This window comes from Vombatus ursinus, unplaced genomic scaffold (assembly GCF_900497805.2).
Source record: "Vombatus ursinus unplaced genomic scaffold, bare-nosed wombat genome assembly UNPS02014809.1, whole genome shotgun sequence".
NCBI classification, from domain to species: domain Eukaryota; kingdom Metazoa; phylum Chordata; class Mammalia; order Diprotodontia; family Vombatidae; genus Vombatus; species Vombatus ursinus.
The window spans coordinates 4,132,516-4,146,628 of NW_020954587.1; positions in this window are offsets into that span (position 1 = coordinate 4,132,516).

Sequence of the window (14,113 nt, forward strand, 5' to 3'; positions counted from 1 at the left end):
AAAATAACTATTTCTGAGTTGGCAAAGAACTGGAAACTGGCAGGGGCATGGGAGGGGACTGAATTGTAGAGTGGCTGAATAAATTGTGGTAGATGAATATAATGGAATACTATTAGGCCCAACTTCCAGGACATATGAGCAACAAGATGGAAGAAGAGACATTTTCTCTGAACCCCATGCCTTTTCAAATGTCTCCAAAAGAGAAATCACGTGCCAAAGATAAAGTAACTTCAGATGTCTCCATGGTCTAAGATACCCGGAATCTAAAAGGTAAAAAAAAAAAAAACAAAAACAACCATGCAGAAACCCATGAACTGATACTTATGTCAGTTCATTGAGCACCTCTATCCCACCTAAGCTCACTCAGCACTTCTCCCTCATTTCCTACTCAACCTCCAGCCAGGCTGGACTAGCAGACCTAAAGACACAATGGGAGCTTGCAACAAAACCTACTGCCTCCCTCTTTCCAGTAACAACTCCAGGCTGTGGAAGTTTGCCCAAGCCTTCCTGGGGCTGCATTCCCATAGCACCAACACAGCAAAGGTCTGAATTATCAATGCTGGCCAGAGAACTAAGGAACAGAGGGGGCAGGACAGGACAGGACACAGCGTATGTGTGGAGGGGTAGTGGGAGGGAGTAGTCTGCAGCATTCCGCTAAGCCTGAGGGAAAGAGCACAGCATCCAGGTGGGACCAATTCTGATCACCTGAGAGCCACTTGGAAAGGAGACCTAGGCTGGTGAACCATGAATTGTCCAGTGTGGGAGGAGGCTGAGACACCGAGATCTAGCCCCTAAGGAAATCACCATCAGAGGGGACGGTCAGAAAATGAATAGAGGAAAAGTGTGGGGGGTGGAGTGGAGGGGGGGTGGGGGGAGAGAGGGGGAGGATCGAAATTAACAAAGATCTCAGGAAGAAGAAAACTCAAAGACCTTGGATATAAGCAATAAATCATCAGAGAAAACATTAACAATAGAAGGAAAAATGGCTTCCAGATCTAGTAAATGAGTTCAGGCATCTATGAATACATATGGAAAAACAAAGAAAAATGATCTAAAATTTGATGAGAAAGAGGACCTAGTGGAATAAATGTGAGGAAGACATGGAACCACAACACACTGTTCCCGAGGGATTCAAAAGAGACATGAGAATTATATTCGCAGAATTTGTGACCTGCAAAAATAGAATAGAAAAACTGGAATCTGTGATGGCAAATCTCACCAAAGAAACAGAAGAGAAAATAATAGATGGCTACTGCAAATATACAGAAGGGATGGCCAATCTAGAAGAGGAGAAACAAAAACCAGTCATTTTCAATGAAAATATACTCACTATGCAAGCAAAACTTGCTGATCTTGAAGACAGTATGTGTAGAGACAACCTAAGGATCATAGGTCTCCCATAAGAATATGAAAAGACAACACCATAATGTAAGAAATAATAGAGGACAACTGCTCAGAACTTCTGAACATAGAAAATGAAATGCTAATTGAATCACCTCTAGAAAAACAAACAAACAAACAAACAAACAAACCCAAACCCAAGGTTGCAAACTCCTAGACACATAGTGGTTTCAGAAACAAGGTCTACGAGCGACCAGGAAAAAACTTCAAATACAAAAGAAAGGAAATTCTAATAATGTAATACCATTCTACACCCACAGAAAACACAGGAGGGAATGGAATAATGTGTTCCTAAGAGCAATTGAACTCAGGATGCAGTCCAGGGTTACCTATCCTGCAAATTTGAGCTTCACCATACATGAAAAAAGATAGACATTCCATAATAGAGAATTTGAAACATTTTTAGAAAGAAAACTAAAACCAAAGAGTTTATTTGGTTCTTAAACATCCTAAACAACAGAAATGCAGAAGGAGTAAATAAATACAATAGCCAAGGATGGCAACAGCAGCAGAGAGACCAGTAAGAGACTTCTTTCTACATGTATGCAAGGAAACTGGTGAAGGTGGAAATCTCATAGAGGTAACAGTGATGAGGCAAAGGGAGGGGACTGAGCATTATGGACAGAACCTGATGACACCTTGTCTACAGGTTTATTGATGTATTTTTTTTGAGGGGTAGACTACATTACAACACAGGAGAGTACATGAAGGGGGGTAGAAAAGAGTGTGTGATGTACCAGGGTCAAATCAAGCACTAGCAATGAGCGGAAAGTCAGTCTTGTGGTTTCAGAAAGAGAGGAGCCTTCAGGGAAGTGAGTAAGGAGGAGGGTGAAAGGATTGAAAAGGTGAATGGGAGTGGGGAAAAAGAAAGAAGACCTTGCTTTGCTGGTGGGAGGGAAGTCTCACTAATGAATGCCCCTATGGGTGAAGAAATATGGTCTGTGTAGGGAGATGAGGACTGCTCTGGATGTAGCCTGGGGAATTTGGTGCTTGAAAAGTCTACTCATCCTCCCTTGAGAAGGGAGAAGTTGGAACTCTTGGGGACAACTGGCACCTGGAGGAGATGGAGAGCATCGACCCAGGAAGGTGATTCTGAGGTAAAGTAAATGTGGAAAGAAAGGTAACCAGGGAAGGATATAGATCAGTGGTGGACTGCATAATCAGGAAGGTGGTGGTGGGGGGGGTTTCCTACCATGGGACAGTATCCTATCTGACACTTGCAATATTTGGCATTGTTTTGGGAATGAGGCACAGTGGAAAAGGGGAATCCATGGGGCAAGGTTGACAATAGTCTAGAGGGGAGAACATGGTATGGATACCTTGGAAGCTTTGATAGCAAGAGGGATACAGAGAAAAGGGAGAAATCAGATAATTATAGGATCATGAATTTGAGAACAAGAGTCTAGAGTAGACAGAGAGAATGGATGCTGAAGAAAGTGAGAGAAATTGTTTTTGGAAAGGGGCACAAAAAATGAACTTTAAAAAGCTAATGAACTAAAACTAGTTTAAAGGGAGGAAAGGAAAAAGGAATCTGTTTGACTAATTGAGAGAGAATAAAAAGGGGGAAGAATTTTATAGCCAGATAAAAGCAGAAGAAAGAAAGGAACTAATAAACAAAACCCCAAAGAAAAAGAAATAATGAACAAAAGGAGAGGATGAGAAGTGAGGGTAAAAAAAGCCAGTGGAAACAGGGACCCCTTAAAAAAATTAGGGTAAAGACACTGAAGGAATGTAGTACTGTGTTGACAGCAGAGAAGGTAAAAATATCATCACTTTAAAAAAACCCAATATTAGAGATAGATGGAGGAAAATACAAATTTAACTCTTCAATTTTAATGTAAATGGATTAAACAATCCAATAAAACAAAACAAAAAAAGTGACAGATTGGATAAGAAAACCAAAACCTACAATCAGTTTCTTACAGATAATATTTTAAAAATAAATACATGTACAAAATAAAACTAAGGGTATGGAATACTATGGTGCCATTAAAAAAAAAAAGCAACTAGAAAAACAACGAGTTTCTAAGAAACCTGGAAAGATTTGTATGAAATGATGCAGAGTAAAATGAGTAGAACCAGGAAAACAATTTATACTGTAACAAAAACATTATAAAAATCAACAATTTGAAAGGCTTAAGAACTCTGATCAACCATGATTCCAGAGGATCTATGATGAAGAATAATACCAGCCACTTAACAGAGTGATGATGGACCAAAGATATAAAGTGAGACACACATTTTTGGAAATGACCAATGGAAAAAATAAATAAAATGAGGAAATTGGATTTGATGGTGTCTAATGCATCTTCTGGCTCTAAGATTCTGTGAGGTAATGATTGTTGACATTTATCGAGCATCTCAAGGTTTCAAAGTGCTGTATATAAGCTTTATCTCATTTGGTCTTAGGGTAGTAGAGGTTGAAGGATGGAGCTGCTAAGCCAGAGGAACCTATGACTGGACCCTTTAAGAGGAGAGACAACTTCTAGTTCACTCTTTTTCTTTGCCTGTCCAGGTGGCATTATGTAACTCTGAGTCTTCTGGTGCATGGTGTGGGATGGGCTGGCCCTTTGCCACCCCAGCATCATGGTGACTGGTCTCGTGTGGTGTTAGAGTCGGGGAACTCTATTAGGGGAGCCTGTACCTGAGTCTCTTCATACCTCTTATGTTTTGTGTTTCCCTCATTGATCAAGTGACCATACACTATTTGGCTTATATTTTCCTCTCTAACATTTTTTCTTCATGTTATGATATTTTTACCTCTTTTGCTGCAGACGCAGTAATATGTTCCTTCTGTTCTTTTGCCTTAATATTGAGACGTGTTTAGACCTGGAGGTGACCTTGTGAGTTCCAGAGGTTCATAGGACCACTGGCCCTTGTAGAGCAGCTGACTGGTAACCAGGAGAGTCTCTTCATCAAAGAATATGACCACCTGGGCAAGAGGATGCTGGGAATTTTTTGGGAAGTGCAGAAGTGAGCTGAAATGTGACCATGCCTTTTCAATGGTACCCCAAACTTCTTTCATGCACAGAAGCCTCTCCTTCCTCATCTCTGCCTCTTGGCTTTCCTTGCTTTCTTCAAGTCCCAAATAAAAGCCCACCTTCTCCAGGAAGACTTTCCCAATCTCTCTTAATGCTAATTCCTTCCCTGCTTAATTGTTTTCTGTTTATTCTGGCTTTTTGTTTGTTTGTTTTGTTTTCTTTTAGGCAATGGGGTTAGTGGACTTGCCCAGCTTATAAGTGTCTGAGGCTGGATTTGAATTCAGGATTTAAACTTTATATAATTTGTCCCTAGAGCACCAAGATGAGGGTTTAGCTAAAAAAAAATGAGAAAAGAAAACTAGCCCCACTCTTAATAGAGGCCAAGTTTCCCCAGCACTAAACCCAGCCTTAATATGTACAGGGATTCAGATGGAAGTGTAAAAGGACTAAGTCTTCCAACCCCTTGGGCCCAGAAATGGTTCTTTACTGATAGGTTCATAATAACCCTGCGAAGTAAGTATTGTGGGTACTATTATCCCCATTTCACAGAAGAGGAAACAGGTAAATGATTTGTCCAGGGAGTCGTTTCCTAATTTCCTGGGTTGTTTGGGAGTTTGGTGTGCTCAGACTCACAAAGAAGGCCAGACCATGTACATGGCATAGAGCATGTCTTGGCAGAATTTGCTGGTTCCCTTATATTTCTCATACTTTGCCAGAGGAGAGTTGTACTCTATCAAGCTGTCACTTTTAGAGAGCCTATAAATGAGGACAAAGACCAAACCTATTCTAAAAAACTTAGACTAGCTTTCTTGTCAAATGTCTCCGGACTTTTGAAATGGAACGTTATTGATAGAAACCACCTCGTGTTCCTAAATGTTGCATAGCAAAGATCTCCATTGTACTAAATGTGCATTTCTCTTCCCAGGGACAATCATTTAAATAGATGGCAGGCTTCCTTCGGAGAAAATTTAAGCACAAATGTAAAGGAAGACTGGAAAAAAAATAGGGAGAATTTCTGGAATTCAGAAACTCTGAAGAGCGGCCACCTCCTCCTTGAAGGCTTCCCAGGTTCTCCCAAGTGAAAATGTTCTCATTCTCAAATTTTCCTAGAAAACTTTGCCTGAGATTTTGTCTCTTTTGTTCTTATTATACTATATTTTGTTTAATCGTGCTTAAAGGCAGCTTGGATTAGTAGCTAGAGAGCTGGCCTCAGAGCTAGAATGACCTGAATTCCATTCCTGGCACATACTAGCTTTGTGACTGTGGGCAAGCCATTTAAATCTCTCAGTGTTCTGGGCTCTGAGGTCTAAGGTCATGCATCTGGCCCTATGTCACCCAGAGCCCAAGGGCTCAAACGAATAGTCCATTTAATAAAATGTATATTAAGATATCCCCTTCCCATGTACAAGCAATTGCTAATGTTATTAAAAGGCAGTTGGTGGGGATGAAAATAGACACCGAAAGCACATAGGTTAAAGCAATTGGCATGGAGGACAATTCTTTGCTACCACAAAAAGTGCTACTATAAATATTTTGGTGTTTATGGGGACTTCTTCTTGCCAATGACCTCTTTGAGGCATGAGCCTAGAGATGGATTCTCTGTCAAAGAGTATTTACATTTTAGTTACTTTATTTGCATGATTCTAAATTGCTTCCCAAAATGTTTGTACTGATTCACAGCTCCACCAACAATGAACTAGTATGCCCGTTTTCCCCAAACCCCTCTGACATTGACTGTTTCTGTCTTTTATCATCTTTGACATTTTGTGGGGTCTGAGAGATGAAATCTCAGAGTTATTTAGATTTGCATTTCTCCTATCATTACTGATTTGGAGTCTCAGCGAATTTTCATGATCTCTATCGTTTTCACTACTAAAAGGCTGCATTGATCTAGATACTTGGAAAAATATTGGTTCCCTCCTTCCCCTTTTTTTTAACCATCCTAATGGCTGGAAGGTTATGGCAGAACACATTGTTAATGTCATCAAATTATCAAATTATTCATGAATCAGCTAATGCAGTTGTGCCAATGATATGGCCAAAGATGTTGGAGATGTATGGTGAAAGTATTTAACTAAGGTGGCCTGGCTAATATTCAATTCAGTTTAATAAGCACTTTATTAAGCACATTATTACTTTGCTCAAGACAGTATGCTAGGCATTGAGAATACAGAGACAAAAAAAAAATCTTTTTTCCCCCCTGACTTCAAGGAACTCATATTTTGCTATATGGGACACACTGTGTACAAATAAGTAATTACAAAATGTGAACAAAGTAATATAAAATAATTTCAATAGGGAGAGACTGTTAATAACTAGGGCAATCAGCAAAGGCCTTGTGTGGGATGTAGCACCTGCACTATGGTGAAATGAAATGCATGTGTGTGTGGGTCTACTTGAACAAAGGCCTGGAGGTGGGAGATAGAATGTTGCATCCAGGGAATGGCTAGCAGGGTGGTTTGACTAGAATGGAGGAGCAATATGGAATATCCAAGTAATGCCGGCTTCCTACCCTTTTGTATCTTAAGTGATACTCAATGCCCAAGAGTACTGTTTGTACCCACAAAAACACTTAGTTGGAACAATCATGTAATTTCCTTTGACATTTCAGTCTTAAAATATTTCTCTACTTTTGTACAGGAATTTTTTTTTTAAACCTATCAAATAATTGTAGGGATACAGAAGCAGACATGATAGATTTTTGGGCTAACTCTGCAAAGAGCAATTTTATTCCCTGCAAAGTCTGGAAAAAACTATGAGGCCTGTGTAGTTGGCCTAGTTGGCCTTCCCATATCTGTACTCAGAGAGTGAAATGGGCATCAGCTGTGTCATCATCTCATCATGCCTGAACATCATGGGATGTATATCAGTGTATGATATTCCTTACTTGTAAAGGGAAGTGTTTTTTTTTAAGGTCATTCAATCTGTTATATGCTTCTGCTTCTGAAGAGAAAGGTCTATCCTTAATGTCTTTTTGCTTTCACAATAATCTTTAAGTTAGAAATTATTTTATTTCACAAGACATTTGCAAAAAAAAATCAACAGAGGTAGCTTTTATAACTTGTGAACCAATAAATCTTGTTTCTTTACAGTGGTTATGGAGTTGAATTCTCTTGAGTTCCACTCTGGGGCTGCCCCCATGAGAAGTCCTTTAGAGAGAATTGTTTCTGTGCAAATAAGTATCCTTTTCTCAATGGAAATTTTAAATTATTCCCAACTGGGACATCACTGCCTTCTCCGTTCCCAGAGTCACAAAGGCATTCATTGATGATGACTCTGACATTTTATTTTAATGCTTTTATTGTCTCCCTAGGCTTCTTTTGGTGCTTTACTTGAAGCAAAAAAAAAAGAAAGAAAGAAAGAAAGAAAAAAAAAAGGCAGAGGGGGCAGTATCAACAAAACAAAATAAAAAAGAAAAGCAATTTATGGGAATATATTGATTTACAAATAAATGATTTCACCATCAGCATTTGAAGAATGCTATTGTCAAATTTCACAGGGTTCTAGGATTAAAGAATCCACATTCATTGCAAACTTTAACTCGTAGTCAAAGAAGACTGTGAAAGATTGTGGTATAGGGGATAAAGAGCAGGGTCAGCGCTGGGAAGAGTGGATTCATGTCCTGTCTCTGGCACACATTGGCCATATGACCTTGGGTAGTCACCTAAGTTCTCAGTGTCTGAGGCAGCTCTCAAGGACTATTGAAGAGAAGTTGCCAATTTGTTTTGGTGGAGAGAGTTGCCTGTGTCATTGAAATCAGTGGCCCAGTCCCTATTCTTATCCCTTTCTTGTCTCTACCTTTTCCTATATACCTTTGCACAGGATAGTGCCTGTGATTACCTGGCTGAGCTTTTGGAAGGAGTACATTCTGTCTCTGTCTCCCTCCCTTCCTCCCTCCATGTTCTCTCTCTCTCTCTCCTCTCTCTCTCTCCCTCTCTCTCTCTCTCTCTCTCTCTCTCTCTCTCTCTCTCTCTCTCTCTCTCCTCTCTATCTCTCTGTCTCTCTCTCTCATTCTACCTCCCTCCTTCCTCTGCCTTCTATCCCTTCCCTTCCTTCTTCCTGTCCCCTCCTTCCCTCCTTCCCTTCCTCTGTTTCTCTTTCCCTCCCCGCCTCTTTCTCTCCCAGTCCACAGTGGATAGAGAACTGGACTTGGTTTCAGGAAGACCTGAATTCAAATATGGCCTCAGACACTCATTAACTGTGTAACCCTGGGGGATTTTGTCTGCCTCAATTTCTTCAATTAAGGGAAGTAAAATGAGGATAATATCACCTACCTCACAGGGTTGTTGTGAGGATCAAATGAGATAATGTGTAAAGTACACAGCACAGTGACTGGTACGCAGTAGGTACTTAATGAATGCTTATTTCCCTCTGTAACCCAAGTCCCAAAGCCCATTGGTATGGGACTCTCCCCTCATTGGCGGAGATCAATGCCCTGTCCCTATGTGAGAGGCAGGATGGAGTTGTTGAGAGTGAGAAAAGAGAACTCTTCAGACTTTGTGCAGGACCCTCTTCAATCTCTTCAGTCTCTGTAATTGCTTCAGGCACTTCTGGCTTCCAGCTTCTTGAGAGAAGGTGGACAATGCTAGCCTCCTTTAGTTTGCTGAAGGGAGAATAAGAGTCTTGGAGGAAGCCAATAGGAGAGGAGCTGGCAGTCTCCATCATGTCCCTATTCCCAGCTTGCTACGCTAGAGACTTTGGGAAGTTTCCTATTGCATGAGATCTAGGACTCTTTTGGTTGAGCTCATAATCCCAATGGGAGAGCTCCTTCACTCTGCATTGTCTGGTATATATTCTCCTGTGTGTAACTTATCTGATTTCTGTTTCACTATTAACTTGGAAAAATGAATTTCTTTCCTACTTCCTGTATGTGTTTGTTGTGAAAATGGTGTTTGGTGGGAAAGGAATCAAGTCTTGGATATAAAGCTTGGTTCCTCCTTCCTCCACAGCCATCAGAAGTTTAGCGCGAACCTGAAAACCACATCTCCTAGTGTAACTATATGAAAGGGAGCAAGTAGATATAATTCTAGCCTGGTACCCCTCTCTCTGAGGACTGCAGAGTGGCTAAGCTTCTGGCCCCAACCTCTTGCTTCCCTTTTTGGTGGGAATTAAAATCTCCCTTGAAGAAAGGGGGGTGGGAGGAGAGTATGAGCTAGAGATATCTACCTGCCTTCCTTTGAGCTGTGCAATGATGCCCTGATGCTACATACGGGGTGGACAGCTTTGCTACAATTCCTTTCTCTCTCATTCACACCTTCTTTTTCTTCCAGTCTCTCTGTCTGTCTCTCTCTTTCTGGGTTTTAGTACCGGTTACCAAAGCTTGATATCACTGTGTGCAACTTAACCCCTTATCAACAAAATGGACTGGTCTTTGCTATCTTAAACTCAAAGGGTAGTTTGTTTTCTGATGCTTTCTATTGGAATGATTAATATTTGTCTTTGTAATTAATTTGAATGATTAATCATTGTCTTTGTATTTAAAACTAAAGGAGGCAGCGATCAGAAGGAAAACTGACCTTTGTGCAGCAATTATAAGTCTACAACGTGCTTGACATATTTGTTTTGGGTTTCACAACAACTCTATGATATATGATAGTTTCTCTGTTTTACAGGTGGAGAAGCTGAAGCTCAGAGAGGACCTAGGATCACACCACCGATAAGTGGAGGAATGAGGATTTAAAGCAGGATTTTTTTTCCAAACTCCAAAAGCAGAACTCTATCCATATAGAGACTGTCGCAATAAAGATCTCAGCAGAATCAAACAAGGGCACTATGGTGATGTCAACAAAATAATGTGAAATTTAATATTGCTGCAATTATTCAAATGATGCATGAAGAAAAGTGCTATTGAAAGGTCAGTGGTTGGGTTCAAATTATCCATGTTGCCGTGTGACACTCAGAGAGTTTGAATGATTTATCCCACGGTCATGTAGCCAGCATTTGAACCTAGATATTCCTGATTCTAAATTTAGCCCTCTATCCATTATGCCACATGGCTTTTCCATGTTTCTATCAAAATATTAATGATAACAACAAGAATGATGATGATGATAGCATTTATATGACATTTTAAGGTTTGCAAAATACTTTACAAAAATTAACTAGTTTAATCCTCATTGCAACAATACAGGAGGAGAAGGGAAAGGAATGACTATTTGTATAGCACCTACTACGTGCTAGGCACTGTGGTAAGTGCTTTATAAATATTAGTTCATTTGATCCTTACTACATCCCAGCAAGAGAGAAGGAGATTGATGCAGATAGAGTCTAAGTGACTTGTCCAGAGTCACACAGCTAGTAAGTATCTGAGGCTGGATTTGAACTCAGTTCTTCCTGATTCTGGGTCCATAACTCTATCTACTGTGCCACCTAAATGCCTTTTATTTGTGTGACATAGACCCCCTGGACACTCTGGCCAGATCAGCTGAGTGGGTGTTTTGATCTTTCTTGTCAATGTAGTAACTTTCTACGTTCAGATATTTTCCCTGTTATTTGCTCATTTTCTCAGCCTACTTCTTGACTTTTAACTCTTTGTTGAAGAAGGACTCTGCTTCTGGGGTGGAGGGTGCCCTGTCCTAAGCTTCCAGAGTTTTGTACAGCTGATTTCAGAGATATTTCTAGTGACCTGTAAGTTTTCAGTTCACCCAAGGAGCTATGTTCTAAGGAGAGTTGTGTTTACTCCTCTCCTGGCCTGTGCTCTGGTCTCTCAGTGACCACAAGTACTCTTTTGTGTCCTGGAACCATGACTAGGGTCCCTTCTCCACTGTGGCCACAAGCTCTGGTGTGCTAGTGCTCCTCCTCACCCTGGGACTGCGGCCCAGGACTGAGGCCAGGATCCAAGTATGGTCAAAGCAACAGAATTCTGCCCCCGGTGCTGGCAAAGCGACCCTTGTAGTCTCCTTCTGACCCAGTTTGGTGGCTTACCATCTGTGGGCTGAGTGCTCCAGAAGCAGCTGCTGCCACTGCTGGTTCAGCGGCTCCCAGGGCCCGCTCTTGTTTGCTGAGGCCGCGGCTGTGCTGGCATGGTCTGCACTGGACTGTGCTCCACTGTCACCCAGGTGGGACAGAGCTTTCCTGCCAACCTTATAAGTTGTCTTTGGCTGAAAAATTATTTCACTCCACCCTTTTGTGGGTTCTGCAGCTCCAGGAATTGTTTTATGGCATTATTTAAAGGTGTTCAAAGGGATTTGGAGGAAAGCTCAGGCAAGTCACTGCCTTTTCTCTGCTGTCTTGGCTCTGTCCCGTAGATACCCCCTTCTTTTGAACTTCTTTGGTACCAGTTTTTCTGCTTCCCTCATGTATTTTTATTATATATTATATTAATTATATCAATACATTAAACATTCTATTTTAATAACATAATATAATATTTTAGCAACAAAGTATTATATTAATTATATTAATGTGTAAAATATTATATATTATGACTCTATGTAAAGAATATAATGAGAGTCTATCCCTGGAAAGTTCAAGTTCTTCAAGACATATTAGAAAAGGGACTGGATTTGGACTCAGCTGGCCTGTCCAAGGCCTGGTTCTCCCACTAACTAGTTGTTTGGCCTTGATTGGGTTATTTAACTTTATTTGTTTATTTGTAAATGGGGATCAAAATAGTTGCATTATCTACCACAGAGGGGTGAGAAAATCACCTTATAAATCTTAAAGTGAGACCTAAATGTGAGTTATTTCTCACCATTGTTATTTTGAAGTAGGCTCATAATCTTTAGGGCATCATTCAAACCTCTATAGGCCTTAGAGTATAGAAAAACTGGAATGGTTCATTCTGATTCAGTGATCTTCCTGTCCTACTTCACCTCTTAAACTGACTTCCCAAACCATGGCTGAGTTACTGAGTTACTGTTCTTACCTGAAGCTTTGAGTTGGAGGTGAGGGCCGTCATCTATTTGCCTGTTTCGTCTTGAGCCAAATGTCATGAGGATTAAAAAGAAAAAAAATGCAATGATGAACAGAGCACTTTCCCTGATTTATTTTTATTTTATTCTTTCTGTAGAATAACATTATATGGGCATGACTTTATTAAAGACACCAGAGAAGCAAGAAAGGACCTACCAAAGAAGTTAGTAGAAAAAAAAATGTAGGAAAGTGACTTTTTATCCTCTTTTGTGCTAAAGGAAACATGAAATCTGAAGTTCAGACCTCCCCTTGTCTTTGGTACTGGACTCATTGCATTGCTTCAATCACTGCATCTCAGCTGTGTCTACTCAACCTTTAAGGGCCTGTCAGGGATGGAGTCATCCTTGCTATCCTTGCATCCTTGCAGGGTGTGAACATTAGGTCTTGGATCTGAACAAGGATGTCCAAAGCTTGCTTTGGTCAAAATATCACCAAGTTCTTGCTTCAACTTCATCTCCAATTCTGTTTTATTTTATTTTATTTTTTTAAGTAATGGCCATTGAATTAGTGATAGAGAAGTTGTGTGGTTTCTGGAATTCTCTTCTCTCCTCTGACACTGCTACTACCCTGGTGCAGGCCCTCATTATCTCATATGTGGATGATTGCAATAGCCTTCAGGTTACTGCCTCAAATCTCTCCTCACTCCTGTCTATCCTCCACTCAAGTGAAAAAATGTTCTTAAAATGCAGGCCTGAGCATGTCACTTCATATTTCGAGAACTCTAGGGGCTATTACCTCCAGGATCAAATATAAAGTCTTCTATTTGGCTTTCAAAACTCTTCATAACCTGGTCCAGGGGTGAGGAACTTGTGCCCTCGAGGTCACATGTGGTCTTCTAGGTCCTTGGGTGCGGCCTTTTGGCTGAGTCCAAGTTTTACAGAACAAATTCTTTTATTAAGGGGATATTATCGCCAATTTATTCCATATATAGCTTGTTTGTTCATAGTTATTTGCCTGTTATCTCCCCCATTAGATCAGGAATGCCATGAGAATAGGGACTGCTCTTTCCTTTCCTTTTATTCTCAGTACTTAGTACAGTGCCTGACACATACTAGGTGCTTAATCAATTCAATTCAATTCAAAATTCAACCAATAAAAATTAAGCTCCTAGATATGCCCAAAACTGTGTTAAGCACTGGGGATACAAATAGGGCAAAGAAAGATACCTCCAAGGAATTTACAATCTAATAGGAGAGGACAGAACACAAAAGGAATAAATGCTTGTTGACTCAACTTGAGAATTAGCATTTGAGACTGATAATCTTTAAATTCTAATCCTACTTTGAATAGAGTTGAAAAAAAAATCTCTATTGCCAAGTGTTTCAGTTTGCCCATCAATAAAATGTGGCTATTATTATCATAGAACAGCTTGATGAAGACAATGTTCACAATAGTATTAATGATAACAATAGCTGACATTTATAAAGCATTTAAAATGGTTTTCTTACATGGTTTTGTTTGATTCTCACAACAATCAGTGAGGTACTTTCCTTTTTGTCATTTCCCATTTTATAGATGAGGAAACAGAGACTCTAAGTCATGGTCACAAAGCTACTCAGAGGTAGGAACTAGACTTGAACCCAGGTCTCTGCTGACTGAGTCCAATGTTACCACTACACTCAGTGCCTCTCAGTAAATACTAAAGAAGAAAAGAGTTTGTGCCCTATTATTTTTCTAGACTTTTTTCAGCATTCCATCCAGAAGCATACCAAACTTGCCCCTTATCTATTAGAACACCAGAATACTTCCTCTTCATTCTGTCTTAAAACTTCCCCATGGCCCCACATTATAAAAACAATACTGCCTTTCTGGGCACT